We start from the raw sequence: 6,551 nt of genomic DNA on the forward strand, positions 1-6,551 counted from the left end.
GAGAGAGGTGGGTGCTCTCATTTCGGCTACACTACGCAGGGCTCCAGCTGGCAGGATGCACAGTGCGGGGCAGGAACACAGTGCCAGCCCCACACCTGCCCTGTGCTAACCTTCAGATAACTTTTTTTTCCCTTCCACAGCTCCTTTGTGCAGTGTGGAGCTGGACAGTGGGATGGGGCAGGGCATGGGTTGCCAGTGGGAGATGGGGTTTGGACCCAGCCAGATATGAAGGGAAAGGTGTGGGGAAGCAACAGGGGCTCTGGGCTTCACAAGGCATGGGAGACTTCCCAAGCACTGGATAAACAGCGGTAAAGAGGGGAGAGGGATGGCAGAAAAAAGAACAGCAAAATGAAGCTAAAATATATGGGCAAATGTCAACAGCAGAATGCGAAAGCAAAACCCCAGGGGAGGCCAGCTGATCTGAGCATGATGTGGGTGCAGTTGGGAGGCTGCTGAGGGCTGATGGGCACAGGGGCTGCTGCAGCCTTTGCTGACAGGCCATCGGCTGCAGGACAGGGCTGCTCCAGACCCCTCGGCCCCCGGGATCTCACTCTGCCGGGAAGGAAACCACACACCAAACAGGCCCCCTCCGTGCACGCACATGCGCACATGGGCACAGGCAGAAAAACAGCAAGCTCAGTAAAACCACGAGTTCAAGCCCCTGGAGCCTCTTGGGAGGAACATGCTAAATAAAGAAACAACACACACTGTATTTATCGTCTTCCCCACGCACGTGTGTTGCAGACAGGCTGCTGCAGCATGTGTGGCTGTGTGGGGGCCAGCGAGGGGAGAGGAGGCTGGGAGGCGGCGGGGGCTTTTCCTGGGCAGGCACACAGCTGTGCACATCCCAGCATTAGCAGTGCTCCGTTATCTGGGGCTCTCACACAATTCATTCCCCAAGTGTTACTAAACTTTTTTTTCCCTCTTAGGTTACGTGTTAGGGAGGTGTTGATGCAGCACACATGCAGTGTCAGCACATGGCACATTTTCCCTTTAAACCTTCCTGTTAGTTCCTGCAAATGTGGGACTGGTGGCGATTCGGCTTAAAATGGCTTTGCAGGCATGAGAAGCAAGCTGAGATCCTGCTGAACACCAGGACCAATCCTTGTCATAGTGCCTCAACCATCCCTGCAGTCTCCTCCAGCTGAGCCCCTTTGGGAGCCTGTATCTCTTCAACCAGAGCCTCAAAGTCTAAATATCAGCCTGGGACACAGGGAGCCTCTTAAAGCTCCTGTAGCAGGAGGAGATTTAACAGCCCATTGCCTCACTAACACAGTGTGCTTGTGTACAGCCATGCAGGAGGATGCTGGGTCGCTTTGTGAGTGATGAGTTTACATTTATATAGTGCCTTTTGCCAGAGGGATCCCCATTAATACTGCAAATATCACATACTCGCGAATGCACACCAGCCATGTCACACTCCCCCGCTGCAACACATCACGTCCTCTGAGACAGCCAGAACCACCCAGGGAAAGCTGGGCAAGAGGCAGATGCAATTACCCCAGCTGGAATTTATCCAAAGTACAGGAGCAAAACCTCTGTTCCTGTGAAGCTGAACACATTCAGGCCTTTTCTATCTGATTTAAAAGTGATCGGACAGGACCAGCTATTGTTTTGTCTCCAGAGAATCAGTGATTGCTTTCAGTCCTCAGAAAATCTCAGATTAGGAGATGGTATTGCGCTGTATTTCTACACAGATGAGGCTTCGGTAACATCCTGCTCTCACAGGTAAGGGACAGCCAGGTCATGGCATCAGCCACTTTCTCAGACCTATCTCTCAGAATATTTGTTTTGTGGCTATTTCTGCCCAGACAGACGTTGCCATCAGTCCCCTGACTCAGTAAATGCTGTAACCAAGAGGGTTTTCTAATAAGGGCTTGGGAATCGCAGCATGTTACAGTACAGACAGCTTTGCTGGATTAGAAACCTGATTAACGGCCTCGGGAGAGATTAGAAATTGCTATTTTGAGAGGGGGTTTTCATAGCAGGCTCCGTGTAATCGCCAGCCCGAGCGGGACAGTTTCCTCCTGCGCTGGCTGTTTTCTGGGCAAGCAGACACTTCTGGGAGCCCGGGGAGGCCAGGGAGTACAATTTCTCTCTGCTAATAGATGTGTTTATGTTTTCTGCAGTGCTCATCGCTGGCTGACCAGAGCAATTACACATGAGAGTCGTATTTACATGTTTTAACTCTGAAACACTGAGCAAACAAGGAAAGATAATCATTAACTTTGGGAGCTGTTAACCTTCAGTGTGAGTTTTGGCCGGTGAAGGAGAGGTCTGCCAGAGCAAAGTCTCTGCTTTAGTAAACATTGAAAGCGTGACATCAGAAACCTTTTGGTTTTGTATGTTATAAGTAGGTAATGAAAAGGCATTAATTTGTGTCTGCAGCCTCTACGTTTTAAGAAACTTCTCATTATTGAAGAGAGGAGGAAAGGAAAAAATATTGCTGCTAAAGCAAAATCCATTGGCTTCCTCAGCCTGGAGGAGCAGAGGTGACAAAGCACAGCATCGCTGCGGGGCTGCAGTTTGTACATGCTCCTTTTCTTTTGATTATCATGACAGAGAAACAGTATTTAGGCCTCAAACTCGGTGCAGGAGTTTAATCGGTAAAGCAGCGATAGGTTGGTAGCAAAGCAGCAGGTTGTCCTCTGCCCTTGAGGTCTGAGGATGGGCGTAGGGTCCAGCTGGACAGGGTGGAAACACAGCGGCTCCCTGGTCATGCAGTGAATCAAACACCGTGAAATATCAGCGTGTAACCATGAATTGTTAGTGCTGCCCCGTGGGTATTGCATGCTGGAGGGGAAAGAAGAGGAACAACAAAAAGCAAAATGCTGCAGACTTTGGACTGTTACGGATATCATTAAAAAGTGGTAAAATGAGGAAGATAAAAGAGGAAGAAAAGAGGGAAGATAATTTAAGTAGACAAGCAGATTTACAGTCTTATCAGTTCTACTGTGTAACGAAGCAGAGCGTGCCATCCAGTGCAATTATGCTTATTTGACCGCCAGTGGGAAACAGATAATTAATTCAGGCCTATAAGGAGATTACGGCCAGAAAGGGCCTCTTGCCCCAGAGAGCAGGGGGTCGGAGCAGGGGCGCCCTTCTCTGCTGGGTGCACAAAAAGCAGAGTTTCATTTGCCATTTAACACAAGGCACAGAGATAGATGGCTTGTGGGGGACATGGACTGTCACAAAATTTCATCTTTTCCCATTGGATTGCACTTGTGCTCTTTCTGCAGGGCAGGTTGTAGGAGACTTCTTTTGTAAAGGTTCAGCTTCTTCCTGGGGGGCAGAGCCGCCCTCCCAGCGCTGCAGAGATCGGAGCCCTCGCCTCCTGTCCCAGCGCCTGACGTACCTGCCAAACCTGCCTTTATGGTGCTTAGCTTGTGTCTCTCAAAATGGTTTCACAGTGCCCAGCAGCTCCAGATCAACAGACCAAAGGCTCACTGTGATAATATCAACAGGTTTCCCCTGTGCATGGCAGAAGATCTCTTTATATTTGTTTAGGAAAGCCCCCCAGCCCCCAAAAGCACATTTTACATCTGCAACCTGGCTTGTAGATGTAGCAATTCTCCCCCCAGGCCCAATTGCAAAACAAGCTCCTCTCACCCTTGGCAGCCCTGCTCCCTGTCACAAGATCCCTGACTTCTAGTGGGCTTTTAAAGAAAGTTGGGGAAAAATGTTTGACCAGACAATGCACAGAGTTCCTGCAGTCAGGTTTTAGGGTTTTTTCACTTTTAGTGTTGTATCTCTGTGAAGAGCGGGTCATAAATTCAGTAGTAAAACATTCTGAATAACCATTCACGCAGAAAGAAGCTTGATTTCACTTTGAAATGGACAAATAACTTGAATCACAATTCAAACCAAGCTGATAATGCCACTCCACCCAAAGCTCAAAAAAATTGAAAACTTTGACCACATTCAGTAACATCCCTTCCCCATTCTCACACTGACACAATGAGCCGTCATCCCAAACACACAGGGACTGAAGGTACCTGTGCAGGTCAGCTCTTGTTTCTAGGGACAAAGGAACCTGATGAAATCCAGTGTGTGATCAGAAGTGGATGTAGCCAAATTCCAAGATGATATTGGCTGTAATCTCGTATGACCTTAATAGTCTGCCTTATGCAATAAGGGACAAGGCCACCAGCTTTGACATATGTATTGTACAGACATGCAGAACAGAAAGGTTAGCGAAATCAGCAGCTGTTTAATCCACTGAAGTTTTAATTCTTGATACATAGGAGCAGGAAAACTTTTTCAGATGCTCATACATCATTGCTGCACTGTCATCAGCTCTAGGTCCCAAACTAGAGGCTTTTGCTCATAAATTATTTTGTAAAACTAACTTAACTTTCATCAGGTGTAAAATAAAGCAGACGATCATTGCTAATGATGTCATAAAGGTGTTCTGAAAATTAAACAACATTTGCATCCCTTCCTGCAGGTAGAGGATGAGCCATGATGTTCCATGCTGTGATGGAATTTGCATACATGTACACATTTTAATGTCAGGATGCAAATTCAGTTTTGAATAAAGGGCTAGTTTGGTCCTGCCATTGCCTTTGCTTGAGCTTGAAACCTCTGAAGTCTATTTGGGTAAGAAGTTAAACTATGCTATTTGCTACTAAAATACAGAAATCAGACTGAGCAAGAACTGCCCGTTATTTTGTTAAATACTGAAAAGACTACATTATCTTTCTAGAGTGATCTTTACTAAGGTAAACTCTTTGTGCAATTAGGTTTATACATAACACGAGCATAGATTAAACTGCTGCCGGGATCACAGAGCATCTCAGACCCTCAGCGCTGCAGTGAGCGACCTCAGCTCAAGTCTTATTCTGCAACGCTGTAGAACTGACAGAGCCAAACCCTCAAGTTAGCTCAGCGTTCACTATACAAGAAGCAAGTTAATGCTCATCAATTCCATGGCTCAGTAGAGCTGCTTCACAGCCAAGGAATTACTTTGTCCAGCCTCAGTTAATCCACAGCGGCTTTGCTTGTCAGGGGTGCGAGTGGCAGCCCAGGTGTTCTGCTCCGCTCCATGGGTTGGACCTTATGGGGAAGAGCCATGGGAGGGGGCAGAGAAAGAGACCAAAATGGAAAGGAAACCTCACATGGGCAGCCCTTTAGTTGTGACTGTTTTCTTGTTTAGCATAACTGGATTTTGTAAATAGAGACCTTACAACCAGAGTTTCATGCATGAGAGAAAAACCCTTAACTGAGACTAAGGTCCAGTTATTTAAATTTAACAGAGGCAAAAAGGCATAAAATGGAAGGTTCCCAGCTTGTAGGTAAGGCATCTGCCCATCTGCATCTATCTGGAAGTCAGAGATGCTCCAGCTGTTACGACACAACACTGGAGTTCACATTGCCAGTATCATTCTGGTGATCCAACTGCTGACGGTATTTTTAAAGTCCCTTTACTACACCAGAACTCAACAGGATGTTACTATGATCATCTCAAACATGAAAGATACATCTGTGTTATTTGAATCTTTGCTACTTTGATTATACCCATGTCAAAAATTAGGTTTTTATTCAATGAATACTCAAATTTCTCAAAAAATGCCATTTTTATCCATATATATATATTTTTTGGATCTGGTAATAGTTTATCATTCTCTAAGACAGTAAAGCCAAGAAAAGGTTAAAAAGAAAAAAAAGGAGCCTGAGATGACAGCTTATAAGTGCATGAATAAAAGAAAGGGTAGCAGGCTATCTTCCATTTCCTCAAGATGGAAATGTTGTTTGATCTCATATGTAGAGCATCCTCATCCCTCTGTGAGATGAAATGATGGATTATTGAAGAGACACTGAATAAACCTGCACCGAATGACTTCATTCTCAGCCTCAGGCAGTCCACAGGGGTCGTATTTGATGCACTGTTGCCAATGTTCAGTAATTGAACATTTAACTAAACCAAATAAAAACCCCAACTCCCCCCAAAATCCTACATGAATCCTTACTGCTAATTTCCTAGTTCAACCAAAGCGTTCAAACGGAAACAACTGACATTTTTAATCTGAATTTTATGTACCCTACTGGTTTAGCCTGCTAAAAATAATTGAATTATCACAATGACACAATTTAGCCTACCCTGGAGTTCAGAGCTTCCAGGAAAATTTCATCACCACTTCAATATTACCTAACACACACCTACATCTTGTACTAGCAAGGAAGTCTGATGTGAAGCACTGCCTTGAATAGAATTTATTTCACATGGTTTAATGTGATTAAGGATAATCCTACACCCGTTATCATATGGAAGAGTAAACTAAACCACTGCAATATTCCCTTGCTACAATTTTAAGAAATTTTAAAGCATATTTTACTATCAGTATATCAACAGAGCTTTTTTGGAGATTTGTTTAAACTGAGGTATTGGTTGAAGTCTTTAAAATTAATAATATGAAGTCTTTCAAATATGAAGTGTTTAATAATAAAGCCCCAGTTTGATTTTGTAATCATAATCATTAAGATCAGTATGACCATCTACAGATAAATTTTCAGGAGAAAACATCACTTTGGTTGGTGTAACAATTTACTAA

The sequence above is a fragment of the Nesoenas mayeri genome (genome assembly GCF_963082525.1).
Source record: "Nesoenas mayeri genome assembly, chromosome: 17".
Lineage (NCBI taxonomy): Eukaryota > Metazoa > Chordata > Aves > Columbiformes > Columbidae > Nesoenas > Nesoenas mayeri.